The sequence below is a fragment of the Nerophis ophidion genome, linkage group LG04, assembly GCF_033978795.1.
Source record: "Nerophis ophidion isolate RoL-2023_Sa linkage group LG04, RoL_Noph_v1.0, whole genome shotgun sequence".
NCBI classification, from domain to species: domain Eukaryota; kingdom Metazoa; phylum Chordata; class Actinopteri; order Syngnathiformes; family Syngnathidae; genus Nerophis; species Nerophis ophidion.
In genome coordinates this window covers 85,714,144-85,729,150 of record NC_084614.1, presented here as the reverse complement: position 1 = coordinate 85,729,150, position 15,007 = coordinate 85,714,144, and the positions used below count along the sequence as shown (strand labels likewise).

Here is a 15,007-nt window from a genome sequence, read left to right as displayed (position 1 = left end):
GGCAAAGGCTTCATAGCACGCCCTAATACTTATTAACTGGGTGACTGCCGGCAGACATTAGAATAATTGGGGTACGTATGTTCTGTTAATGATGTTTTCATGTCTTTAAACACTAAAATATTTTCTTCAAATGGTGCTGTCTTTGTTAATTTTAGCATGTTAAATTGATGAAAAACCAGGAGCTTCGGGGGGCGTTGCCCCCTTGTCCCCCCACCAGGGCACCGCCCTGGACCTGGCTGGTAGAGATGCGCGGATAGGCAATTATATATATATGGATGCAAAGGATTCTGGGTATTTGTTGTGTTGCCTTTATGTTGTGTTACTGTGAGGATCTTCTCCCGAAATGTGTTTGTCATTCTTGTTTGGTGTGGCTTCACAGCGTGGCGCATATTAGTATTAGTCGTGTGCGTGTGTCAGTGGAAGCCACACACACATGTTGCTGGACTCGCAAGTAAATTGTACGTGTTGTAGAAGGCGTCAAAGGCAAAGGCTTCATAGCACGCCCTAATACTTATTAACTGGGTGACTGCCGGCAGACATTAGGATAATTGGGGTATGTATGTTCTGTTAATGATGTTTTCATGTCTTTAAACACTAAAATATTTTTTTCAAATGGTGCTGTCTTTATTAATTTTAGCATGTTAAATTGATGAAAAACCAGGAGCTTCGGGGGGCGTTGCCCCCCCTTGTCCCCCCACCAGGGCACTGCCCTGGACCTGGCTGGTAGAGATGCGCGGATAGGCAATTATATATATATGGATGCAAAGGATTCTGGGTATTTGTTGTGTTGCCTTTATGTTGTGTTACTGTGAGGATGTTCTCCCGAAATGTGTTTGTCATTCTTGTTTGGTGTGGCTTCACAGCGTGGCGCATATCAGTAAGAGTGTTAAAATTGTTTATATCACAACCATTAGTGTACTCTGTATCACCCAGTATGCCTTGCAGTCGTGTGCGTGTGTCAGTGGAAGCCACACACAACATGTTGCTGGACTCGCAAGTAAATTGTACATGTAGAAGGTGTCAAAGGCAAAGGCTTCATAGCACGCCCTAATACTTATTAACTGGGTGACTGCCGGCAGACATTAGGATAATTGGGGTATGTATGTTCTGTTAATGTTTTCATGTCTTTAAACACTAAAATATTTTCTTCAAATGGTGCTGTCTTTGTTAATTTTAGCATGTTAAATTGATGAAAAACCAGGAGCTTCGGGGGGCGTTGCCCCCCTTGTCCCCCCACCAGGGCACCGCCCTGGACCTGGCTGGTAGAGATGCGCGGATAGGCAATTATATATATATGGATGCAAAGGATTCTGGGTATTTGTTGTGTTGCCTTTATGTTGTGTTACTGTGAGGATGTTCTCCCGAAATGTGTTTGTCATTCTCGTTTGGTGTGGCTTCACAGCGTGGCGCATATTAGTATTAGTCGTGTGCGTGTGTCAGTGGAAGCCACACACAACATGATGCTGGACTCGCAAGTAAATTGTACATGTTGTAGAAGGCGTCAAAGCCAAAGGCTTCATAGCACGCCCTAATACTTATTAACTGGGTGACTGCCGGCAGACATTAGGATAATTGGGGTATGTATGTTCTGTTAATCATGTTTTCATGTCTTTAAACACTAAAATATTTTCTTCAAATGGTGCTGTCTTTGTTAATTTTAGCATGTCAAATTGATGAAAAACCAGGAGCTTCGGGGGGCGTTGCCCCGGTTGTCCCCCCACCAGGGCACCGCCCTGGACCTGGCTGGTAGAGATGCGCGGATAGGCAATTATATATATATGGATGCAAAGGATTCTGGGTATTTGTTGTGTTGCCTTTATGTTGTGTTACTGTGAGGATGTTCTCCCGAAATGTGTTTGTCATTCTTGTTTGGTGTGGCTTCACAGCGTGGCGCATATTAGTATTAGTCGTGTGCGTGTGTCAGTGGAAGCCACACACATGTTGCTGGACTCGCAAGTAAATTGTACATGTTGTAGAAGGCGTCAAAGGCAAAGGTTTCATAGCACGCCCTAATACTTATTAACTGGGTGACTGCCGGCAGACATTCTTGAGAATGTTTACGTCAACTAATGTCTTCTTCGCTTTGTGACACGGGTCCAAAATGGCTCTTTGAACGGTAAAGGTTACCGATCTCTGAACCATGTATATCATATATTTCCAAATGGTTCAACCGCCACCCGCCCGAATCTATCTAAAATCTATTTTTTCGACTCGCAGTTTATCCGCGGAGTCTGCGGATGAGACCGCAAACCGCGAATCTCTACTGGCTGGGGACCCCCGGAAATTTTTTCAGTCTTTTTCATTGTGGTCAAATCACACGCCCGGGTCACGGCCACGCTTGTCTGTGCGCCTCCTCCAGGCCGGCTGCTCGGAGACGCTGGGACGCTGGCTGGGGGTCCTGTTCGCCGAGACGGGCAGCGCCACGCTACCCGAGGAGCTTCACTACGACTACATCGACGTGGACACGTTGACGGACATACGCCACGCCGCCAGACACTCCTTCCTGTGAGACTTCCTGCACCGCCCCCACGACCTGCTTTAATTTGACCCGCTAACGTTGCCGCTGCCTCAGGTGGGCCACCTCCGCCGCCGCCGCCGCCGTGGACCCCGCCACGTATGACGACGTTTACGAGAGTGTGGAGGTGAGCTCGCCGTTTCGCCCGAACGTGTCAGCCGCACGCTTGACCCTCGCGTGTCCCCGCAGGACGACGAGGACGAGGGCAGGGCCAAGGGCGGCCAGGTGAGACGCCACGCCTCCTTCTCCAGCAGGGACTCCGAGAAGACGGAGCAGCAGGCCGCCATCAAGAGACACGCCTCCAGTGAGGGACACGCCCTTTTTTTGTCCGACGTGGCGGCCTTCCTCATGTCTTTTCCCCCCCACCGCCAGACGTCAACCAGTACGGACGCTACGGGAAACTGCGAGCGGAGGAGGACGCCAGACGCTACCTGACGCAGCAGGAGGAGCTGGAGGGGCAGAAGGAGCGGCTCAGGAGCGCCCTCGTCTCCCTGCGCAGGGAGAAGAAGGACTTGAAGACCGGCGGCGGGACAGGTGAGGACGAGGCCCCGCCTCCGCCCAAACTCGCGCTCAATGTGTGCGTGTGTTTGAAGATGGCGGCGTGGAGCGGCGGCTGGCCCAGCTGGAAGTGCTGTGCAAGCAGAAGGAGGAGGAGAGGGTGGAGCTGGAACTCCGACTGACCGAAGTCAAAGACAACCTCAGCAAGTCACTGGCCAGGGGACAGCTGGCTCCGCCCACCAACGCCACCGTCACCTCCAAGGTAGGAAGCCGTTCTCACCGTCTGTCAGCCAAACGTGTTCACGGTGATGCCTTCGCATGTGTGTGTGTGTGTGTGTGTGTGTGTGTGTGTGTGTGTGTGCGTTTGTGTGTGTGCGCACACAGAAGCAGGACAAGAAAGTGGACAAAGTTTACAACGACATCATTCCCGTCAACTCAGCGTCCGAACTCCGCAAACGACCGCCATCGCTCTACGCCTCCTCCAAAGTCAATGTCATGCAGAAGGCGAAGGTGTGTATGTACACGTGTGTGTGTGTGTGTGTGTGTGTGTGTGTGTGTGTGTGTGTGTGTGTGTGTGTGTGTGTGTGTGTGTGTGTGTGTGTGTGTGTGTGTGTGTGTTCCGGCAGTGCTTGCTTAATGGGGACATCGCTCTGTTTACACACCTTTAGGGTACTTCTGACGGTATGGGGACAAAAAACGAGTTCCCTAAAGGGAAACCTTTTTACATAATAGTCAGATCCATTCTATTTCCTTCTAGCTATGGTAGTTGGAGTCGCAGACAACTTCATTACTGCTAAATAGCAGTTTTTGGTAATGTCGCAGAAGATGCAGGGTTTGCTTTAACATGTAAGTGGTGCAACCTCTTATAAGAGGACAGCTGTAGTGCTGTATTCTGAGGATCATGTCATGTTTAATTAGATTTTTTTTTAAATGGTCCTCAGCAGTCACGTACAAATTTGTGTGAATTATGCAAAATGATTTCAATTTGGTCCCCATGAGCCATATTAACTGTTTTTTTCCTCAGGGTCCCCAGTATGTATGAACAGTGTGTGTGTGTGTGTGTGTGTGTTCTGGCAATGCTTACTTAATGGGGACATCGCTCTGTTTACACACCTTTAGGGGACCTCTGACGGTATGGGGACAAAAAACACAAGTCCCCTAAAGGGAAACCGTTTCAAATAATAGTCAGATGCATTCTATATCCTTCTATATATGGTAGTTGGAGTCGCAGACAACTTCATTACTGCTAAATAGCAGTTTTTGGTAATGTCACTGAAGATGCAGGATTTGCTTTAACATGTAAGTGGTGCAACCTCTTATAAGAGGACAGCTGTAGTGCTGTATTCTGAGGATCATGTCATATTTAATTTGATTTTTTTTTTTTTAAATGGTCCTCAGCAGTCACGTACAAATTTGTGTGAATTATGCAAAATGATTTCAATTTGGTCCCCATGAGCCATATTAACTGTTTTTTTCCTCAGGGTCCCCAGTATGTATGAACAGTGTGTGTGTGTGTGTGTGTTCCGGCAGTGCTTGCTTAATGGGGACATCGCTCTGTTTACACACCTTTAGGGTACTTCTGACAGTATGGGGACAAAAAACGAGTTCCCTAAAGGGAAACCTTTTTACATAATAGTCAGATCCATTCTATTTCCTTCTATCTATGGTAGTTGGAGTCGCAGACAACTTCATTACTGCTAAATAGCAGTTTTTGGTAATGTCACAGAAGATGCAGTATTTGCTTTAACATGTAAGTGGTGCAACCTCTTATAAGAGGACAGCTTTAGTGCTGTATTCTGAGGATCATGTCATATTTAATTTGATTTTTTTTTTTTAAATGGTCCTCAGCAGTCACGTACAAATTTGTGTGAATTATGCAAAATGATTTCAGTTTGGTCCCCATGAACCATATTAACTGTTTTTTTTTACTCAGGGTCCCCAGTATGTATGAACAGTGTGTGTGTGTTCTGGCAACTCTTACATAATGGGGACATCGCTCTGTTTACACACCTTTAGGGGACCTCTGACGGTATGGGGACAAAAAATACAGGTCCCCTAAAGGGAAACCGTTTCAGATAATAGTCAGATGCATTCTATATCCTTCTATATATGGTAGTTGGAGTCGCAGACAACTTCATTACTGCTAAATAGCAGTTTTTGGTAATGTCACAGAAGATCCAGGATTTGCTTTAACATGTAAGTGGTGCAACCTCTTATAAGAGGACAGCTGTAGTGCTATATTCTGAGGATGATGTCATATTTAATTTGATTTTTTTTTTTTTAAATGGTCTTCAGCATTCTCGTACAAATTTGTGTGAATTATGCAAAATGATTTCAATTTGGTCCCCATGAACCATATTAACTGTTTTTCCCCAGGGTCCCCAGTATGTATGAACAGTATGTGTGTGTGTGTGTGTGTGTGTGTGTGTGTGTGTGTGTGTATGTGTGTGTGTGTGTGTGTGTGTGTGTGTGTGTGTGTGTGTGTGTGTGTGTGTGTGTGTGTTCGTTCTGGCAACTCTTACTTAATGGGGACATCGCTCTGTTTACACACCTTTAGGGGACCTCTGACGGTATGGGGACAAAAAACACAAGTCCCCTAAAGGGAAACCGTTTTAAATAATAGTCAGATGCATTCTATATCCTTCTATATATGGTAGTTGGAGTCGCAGACAACTTCATTACTGCTAAATAGCAGTTTTTGGTAATGTCACTGAAGATGCAGGATTTGCTTTAACATGTAAGTGGTGCAACCTTTTATAAGAGGACAGCTGTAGTGCTGTATTCTGAGGATCATGTCATATTTAATTTGATTTTTTTTAAATGGTCCTCAGCAGTCACGTACAAATTTGTGTGAATTATGCAAAATGATTTCAATTTGCTCCCCATGAGCCATATTAACTGTTTTTTTCCTCAGGGTCCCCAGTATGTATGAACAGTGTGTGTGCGTGTGTGTGTTTTGGCAGCGCTTACTTAATGGGGACATTGCTCTGTTTACACACCTTTAGGGGACCTCTGACGGTATGGGGACAAAAAACACAAGTCCCCTAAAGGGAAACCATTTCAAATAATAGTCAGATGCATTCTATATCCTTCTATATATGGTAGTTGGAGTCGCAGACAACTTCATTACTGCTAAATAGCAGTTTTTGGTAATGTCCCAGAAGATGCAGGATTTGCTTTAACATGTAAGTGGTGCAACTTCTTATAAGAGGACAGCTGTAGTGCTGTATTCTGAGGATCATGTCATATTTAATTTGATTTTTTTTTTTTAAATGGTCCTCAGCAGTCACGTACAAATTTGTGTGAATTATGCAAAATGATTTCAGTTTGGTCCCCATGAACCATATTAACTGGGTTTTTTTTACCCAGGGTCCCCAGTATGTATGAACAGTGTGTGTGTTCTGGCAACTCTTACATAATGGGGACATCGCTCTGTTTACACACCTTTAGGGGACCGCTGACGGTATGGGGACAAAAAATACAGGTCCCCTAAAGGGAAACCGTTTCAGATAATAGTCAGATGCATTCTATATCCTTCTATATATGGTAGTTGGAGTCGCAGACAACTTCATTACTGCTAAATAGCAGTTTTTGGTAATGTCACAGAAGATGCAGTATTTGCTTTAACATGTAAGTGGTGCAACCTCTTATAAGAGGACAGCTGTAGTGCTGTATTCTGAGGATCATGTCATATTTAATTTGATTTTTTTTTTTTAAATGGTCCCCAGCAGTCACGTACAAATTTGTGTGAATTATGCAAAATGATTTCAATTTGGTCCCCATGAGCCATATTAACTGTTTTTTTCCTCAGGGTCCCCAGTATGTATGAACAGTGTGTGTGTGTGTTCTGGCAATGCTTACTTAATGGGGACATCACTCTGTTTACACACCTTTAGGGGACCTCTGACGGTATGGTGACAAGAAACACAAGTCCCCTAAAGGGAAATCGTTGAAATAATAGTCAGATGCATTCTATATCCTTCTATATATGGTAGTTGGAGTCGCAGACAACTTCATTACTGCTAAATAGCAGTTTTTGGTAATGTCCCAGAAGATGCAGGATTTGCTTTAACATGTAAGTGGTGCAACCTCTTATAAGAGGACAGCTTTAGTGCTATATTCTGAGGAGTATGTCATATTTAATTTGCATTTTTTTTTAAATGGTCCTCAGCAGTCACGTACAAATTTGTGTGAATTATGCAAAATGATTTCAATTTGGTCCCCATCAGCCATATTAACTATTTTTTTTACCCAGGGTCCCCAGTATGTATGAACAGTGTGTGTGTGTGTGTTCTGGCAATGCTTACTTAATGGGGACATCACTCTGTTTACACACCTTTAGGGGACCTCTGACGGTATGGGGACAAAAAACACAAGTCCCCTAAAGGGAAACCGTTTCAAATAATAGTCAGATCCAGTCTATTTCCTTCTATATATGGTAGTTGGAGTTGCAGACAACTTCATTACTGCTAAATAGCAGTTTTTGGTAATGTCACAGAAGATGCAGTATTTGCTTTAACATGTAAGTGGTGCAACCTCTTATAAGAGGACAGCTGTAGTGCTGTATTCTGAGGATCATGTCATATTTAATTTAATTTGATTTTTTTAAATGGTCCTCAGCAGTCACGTACAAATTTGTGTGAATTATGCAAAATGATTTCAATTTGGTCCCCATGAGCCATATTAACTGTTTTTTTCCTCGGGGTCCCCAGTATGTATGAACAGTGTGTGTGTGTGTTCTGGCAATGCTTACTTAATGGGGACATTGCTCTGTTTACACACCTTTAGGGGACCTCTGACGGTATGGGGACAAAAAACACAAGTCCCCTAAAGGGAAACCGTTTCAAATAATAGTCAGATGCATTCTATATCCTTCTATCTATGGTAGTTGGAGTCGCAGACAACTTCATTACTGCTAAATAGCAGTTTTTGGTAATGTCCCAGAAGATGCAGGATTTGCTTTAACATGTAAGTGGTGCAACCTCTTATAAGAGGACAGCTGTAGTGCTGTATTCTGAGGATCATGTCATATTTAATTTGATTTGTTTTTTTTTTTTAAATGGTCCTCAGCATTCATATACAAATTTTTGTGAATTATGCAAAATGATTTCAATTTGGTCCCCATGAGCCATATTAACTGTTTTTCCCCAGGGTCCCCAGTATGTATGAACAGTGTGTGTGCGTGTGTGTATTCTGGCAATGCTCGCTTAATGGGGACATCGCTCTGTTTACACACCTTTAGGGTACCTCTGACGGTATGGGGACAAAAAACACAAGTCCCCTAAAGGGAAACCGTTTCAAATAATAGTCAGATCCAGTCTATATCCTTCTATATATGGTAGTTGGAGTCGCAGACAACTTCATTACTGCTAAATAGCAGTTTTTGGTAATGTCCCAGAAGATGCAGGATTTGCTTTAACATGTAAGTGGTGCAACCTTTTATAAGAGGACAGCTGTAGTGCTGTATTCTGAGGATCATGTCATATTTAATTTGATTTGGGTTTTTTTAAATGGTCCTCAGCAGTCACGTACAAATTTGTGTGAATTATGCAAAATGATTTCGATTTGGTCCCCATGAGCCATATTAACTGTTTTTTTTTCCCCAGGGTCCCCAGTATGTATGAACAGTGTGTGTGCGTGTGTGTGTTTTGGCAGCGCTTACTTAATGGGGACATTGCTCTGTTTACACACCTTTAGGGGACCTCTGACGGTATGGGGACAAAAAACACAAGTCCCCTAAAGGGAAACCATTTCAAATAATAGTCAGATGCATTCTATATCCTTCTATATATGGTAGTTGGAGTCGCAGACAACTTCATTACTGCTAAATAGCAGTTTTTGGTAATGTCCCAGAAGATGCAGGATTTGCTTTAACATGTAAGTGGTGCAACTTCTTATAAGTGCTGTATTCTGAGGATCATGTCATATTTAATTTGATTTTGATTTTTTTTAATGGTCCTCAGCAGTCACGTACAAATTTGTTTGAATTATGCAAAATGATTTCAATTTGCTCCCCATGAACCATATTAACTGTTTTTTTACCCAGGGTCCCCAGTATGTATGAACAGTATGTGTGTGTGTGTGCGTGTGTGCGTGTGTGCGTGTGTGCGTGTGTGTGTGTGTGTGTGTGTGTGTGTGTGTGTGTGTGTGTGTGTGTGTGTTTTGGCAGCGCTTACTTAATGGGGACATTGCTCTGTTTACACACCTTTAGGGTACCTCTGACGGTATGGGGACAAAAAAACGAGTCCCCTAAAGGGAAACCTTTTTAAATAATAGTCAGATGCATTCTATATCCTTCTATATATGGTAGTTGGAGTCGCAGACAACTTCATTACTGCTAAATAGCAGTTTTTGGTAATGTCACAGAAGATGCAGGATTTGCTTTAACATGTAAGTGGTGCAACCTTTTATAAGAGGACAGCTTTAGTGCTGTATTCTGAGGATCATGTCATATTTAATTTGATTTTTTTTTTTTTTTAAATGGTCCTCAGCAGTCACGTACAAATTTGTGTGAATTATGCAAAATGATTTCAATTTGGTCCCCATGAGCCATATTAACTGTTTTTTTTTCCCCAGGGTCCCCAGTATGTATGAACCGTGTGTGTGTTCTGGCAATGCTTACTTAATGGGGACATCGCTCTGTTTACACACCTTTAGGGGACCTCTGACGGTATGGGGACAAAAAACACAGGTCCCCTAAAGGGAAACCGTTTCAAATAATAGTCAGATGCATTCTATATCCTTCTATATATGGTAGTTGGAGTCGCAGACAACTTCATTACTGCTAAATAGCAGTTTTTGGTAATGTCCCAGAAGATGCAGGATTTGCTTTAACATGTAAGTGGTGCAACCTCTTATAAGAGGACAGCTGTAGTGCTGTATTCTGAGGATCATGTCATATTTAATTTAATTTGATTTTTTTAAATGGTCCTCAGCAGTCACGTACAAATTTGTGTGAATTATGCAAAATTATTTCAATTTGGTCCCCATGAGCCATATTAACTGTTTTTTTTTACCCAGGGTCCCCAGTATGTATGAACAGTGTGTGTGCGTGTGTTCTGGCAATGCTTACTTAATGGGGACATCGCTCTGTTTACACACCTTTAGGGGACCTCTGACGGTATGGGGACAAAAAACACAAGTCCCCTAAAGGGAAATCGTTTCAAATAATAGTCAGATACATTCTATATCCTTCTATATATGGTAGTTGGAGTCGCAGACAACTTCATTACTGCTAAATAGCAGTTTTTGGTAATGTCACTGAAGATGCAGGATTTGCTTTAACATGTAAGTGGTGCAACCTTTTATAAGAGGACAGCTGTAGTGCTGTATTCTGAGGATCATGTCATATTTAATTTGATTTTTTTTTAAATGGTCCTCAGCAGTCACGTACAAATTTGTGTGAATTATGCAAAATGATTTCAATTTGCTCCCCATGAGCCATATTAACTGTTTTTTTCCTCAGGGTCCCCAGTATGTATGAACAGTGTGTGTGCGTGTGTGTGTTTTGGCAGCGCTTACTTAATGGGGACATTGCTCTGTTTACACACCTTTAGGGGACCTCTGACGGTATGGGGACAAAAAACACAAGTCCCCTAAAGGGAAACCATTTCAAATAATAGTCAGATGCATTCTATATCCTTCTATATATGGTAGTTGGAGTCGCAGACAACTTCATTACTGCTAAATAGCAGTTTTTGGTAATGTCCCAGACGATGCAGGATTTGCTTTAACATGTAAGTGGTGCAACTTCTTATAAGAGGACAGCTGTAGTGCTGTATTCTGAGGATCATGTCATATTTAATTTGATTTTAATTTTTTTTAATGGTCCTCAGCAGTCACGTACAAATTTGTTTGAATTATGCAAAATGATTTCAATTTGCTCCCCATGATCCATATTAACTGTTTTTTTACCCAGGGTCCCCAGTATGTATGAACAGTGTGTGTGCGTGTGTGTGTTTTGGCAGTGCTTACTTAATGGGGACATCGCTCTGTTTACACACCTTTAGGGTACTTCTGATGGTATGGGGACAAAAAACGAGTTCCCTAAAGGGAAAGCTTTTTACATAATAGTCAGATCCATTCTATTTCCTTCTAGCTATGGTAGTTGGAGTCGCAGACAACTTCATTACTGCTAAATAGCAGTTTTTGGTAATGTCCCAGAAGATGGAGGATTTGCTTTAACATGTAAGTGGTGCAACCTCTTATAAGAGGACAGCTGTAGTGCTGTATTCTGAGGATCATGTCATATTTAATTTGCATTTTTTTTTTTAAATGGTCCTCAGCAGTCACGTACAAATTTGTGAGAATTATGCAAAATGATTTCAATTTGGTCCCCATGAGCCATATTAAATGTTTTTTTCCTCAGGGTCCCCAGTATGTATGAACAGTGTGTGTGTGTGTTCTGGCAATGCTTACTTAATGGGGACATTGCTCTGTTTACACACCTTTAGGGTACTTCTGACGGTATGGGGACAAAAACTAGTCCCCTAAAGGGAAACCTTTTTAAATGATAGTCAGATCCATTCTATTTCCTTCTATCTATGGTAGTTGGAGTCGCAGACAACTTCATTACTGCTAAATAGCAGTTTTCGGTAATGTCACGGAAGATGCAGGATTTGCTTTAACATGTAAGTGGTGCAACCTCTTATAAGAGGACAGCTGTAGTGCTGTATTCTGAGGATCATGTCATGTTTAATTTGATTTTTTTTTTTAAATGGACCATAGTTGTCACGTACAAATGTGTGTGAATTATGCAAAATTATTTAAATTTGGTCCCCATTAACCATATTAACTGTTTTTTTTCCCCAGGGTCCCCAGTATGTATGAACAGTGTGTGCGTGTGTCTGTTCTGGCAGTGCTTGCTTAATGGGGACATCACTCTGTTTACACACCTTTAGGGTACCTCTGACGGTATGGGGACAAAAAAACGAGTCCCCTAAAGGGAAACCTTTTTAAATAATAGTCAGATCCATTCTATTTCCTTCTATATATGGTAGTTGGAGTCGCAGACAACTTCATTACTGCTAAATAGCAGTTTTTGGTAATGTCACAGAAGATGCAGGATTTGCTTTAACATGTAAGTGGTGCAACCTCTTATAAGAGGACAGCTTTAGTGCTGTATTCTGAGGATCATGTCATGTTTAATTTGATTTTTTTTTTTTAAATGGACCATAGTTGTCACGTACAAATTTGTGTGAATTATGCAAAATGATTTCAGTTTGGTCCCCATGAACCATATTAACTGTTTTTTTTTCCCCAGGGTCCCCAGTATGTATGAACAGTGTGTGTGTGTGTTTTGGCAGTGCTTACTTAATGGGGACATCACTCTGTTTACACACCTTTAGGGTACCTCTGACGGTATGGGGACAAAAAACACAAGTCCCCTAAAGGGAAATCATTTCAAATAATAGTCAGATGCATTCTATATCCTTCTATATATGGTAGTTGGAGTCGCAGACAACTTCATTACTGCTAAATAGCAGTTTTCGGTAATGTCACAGAAGATGCAGGATTTGCTTTAACATTTAATGGTGCAACTTCCTTTAAGACAAGGGTGTCAAACTCAAATACAGAGTGGGCCAAAATTTAAAATTTAACAAAGCCGCGGGCCGAAGTTGAACATATTAATCTTTTAATAGGGACCCCAAAAAGTTTTTCATTGAATATTGAACAAGCAAGGCTTATATAACTTTATAGTGACATGCAAAATTGAGTTTAAAATAACAATAATAATGATAATTAAAAAATATCAATGGCATATCAAATCAAATTTAAATAAAAATTGAATGCCTCTTTTGTATTTACAGCCTTTTGAGGTAAATTTTAACATTAACTTTTTCCAGAGGCTAATACATTTGAAAATAAAATAATGAATAAATCAACCATTCAGGCCTTTTTACTGCTCAGTTAATGTCGGGGCTCAGGTAGGTGGGGTTAGGGGGGCGGGGAGGGGGTGTATATTGTAGCGGTCCGGAAGAGTTAGTGCTGCAAGGGGTTCTGGGTATTTGTTCTGTTGTGTTTGTTGTGTTACGGTGCGGATGTTTTCCCGAAATGTGTTGGTCATTCTTGTTTGGTGTGGGTTCACAGTGTGGCGCATATTTGTAACAGTGTTAAAGTTGTTTATATGGCCACCCTCAGTGTGACCTGTATGCTGTTCATCAAGTATGCCTTGCATTTACTTACATGTGTGTAGAAGCCACATATATTACGTGACTGGGCCGGCACGCTGTTTGTGAGGAGGAAAAACAGACTTGAGGACAGGTTGTAGGGGTTGCTAAAGGCAGTGCCTTTAAGGCACACCCAAGTTTGTCACTTCAATCATTGATTTGTTGTTCAATATTCTTTTCACCGGATTGCGTTACCATCGCTTAATAAAGTGATTGAATGGGCTTCCATGGCCGTCATGTCTTTTTGTCAACAAACAGGGTATTGTTTGGATGGCAAGTTTGTCGTATCAATCATTGATTTGTTCTTCAATATTCTTTTCACCGGATTGTGTTACCTTTGCTTAATAAAGGGATTGAATGTTCTTACATGTGCTGTCATATCTTCTTGTCAACAAACGGGGTATTGTTTGGATGGCACGTTTGTCACTTCAATCATTGATTTGTTGTTCATTATACCGGATTGTGTTACTTTTGCTTAATGAAGAGATTGAACGTGCTTCCTTGGCTGTCATATCTTTTTGACAACAAACGTGGTATTGTTTGCATGGCAAGTTTGTCACTTCAATTATTGATTTGTTGTTCAGTATTCTTTTCACCGGATTGCGTTTTGTTGCTTAATAAAGAGATGGAATGTGCTTCCATGGCTGTCATATCTTCTTGTCAACAAACAGAGTATTGTTTGGATTGCAAGTTTGCCACTTCAACCGTTGATTTATTGTTTAGTATTCTTTTCACCGGATTGCGTTACCTTTGCTTAATAAAGAGATTGAACGTGCTTTCATAGCGGTCATATCTTCTTGTCAACAAACGGGGTATTGTTTGCATGGCAAGTTTGTCACTTCAATTATTGATTTGTTGTTCAGTATTCTTTTCACCGGATTGCGTTTCTTTGCTTAGTAAAGAGATGGAATTTGCTTCCATAGATGTCATATCTTCTTGTCAACCAAAGGGGTATTGTTTGGATGGCAAGTTTGTCACTTCAATCATTGATTTGTTGTTCAATATTCTTTTCACCGGATTGTGTTACCTCTGCTTAATAAAGAGATTGAATGTGCTTCTATGTGCTGTCATATCATCTTGTCAACAAACAGGGTATTGTTTGGATGGCAAGTTTGTCACATCAATCATTCATTTTTTGTTCAGTATTGTTTTCACCAGATTGCGTTACCGTTGCTTAATAAAGAGATTGAATGGGCTTCCATGGCTGTCATATCTTCTTGTCAACAAACAGGGTATTGTTTGGATGGTAAGTTTGTCGTATCGATCTTTGATTTGTTGTACAATATTATTTTCACCGGATTGCGTTACCGTTGCTTAATAAAGAGATTGAATGTGCTTCCATGGCTGTCATATCTTCTTGTCAACAAACGGGGTATTGTTTGGATGGCAAGTTTCTCACTTCAATCATTGATTTGTTGTTCAATATTCCCATTGTGTACGTATGTTGTTGTCTGCTGCGTAACAGTGTGATGGTGCCTCTTCCTGTTTGATATCAAGTTCATTTTAGTGCGATACTGCTTGTTTCTTTCACCAGTTTTCATCTGTGTCTAGATCAACAATGTGATGTGCCTAAAACCTTTTTTTTTTAAAATTGATTAAGGATCGTTACAAATAAGAATCGCTCGGGCATCGTGCTCACCTGCGTGTTGTTTTCCAGGAGTGGGAGTCCAAGACCAGCACGTAGACGCTGTGACGTTGGCGGGAGACAAAGAGGAAGAGGAGACACTTTGTGTGGTGGACCACGTGGGCGGAGTCACGCATAGAGGCCCCTCCCCCCTCAGCTCATCTACATATCGTAAGGAAGTCAAAGTGACTGGCACTGACT

The 15,007-nt window shown here is 41.8% G+C and overlaps 1 pseudogene; it reads left to right on the top strand.

Moving 5' to 3' along the window:
* LOC133552108 (actin filament-associated protein 1-like 1) overlaps positions 1-15,007 on the top strand; it is a 56,595-nt pseudogene extending 41,588 nt beyond the window's left edge.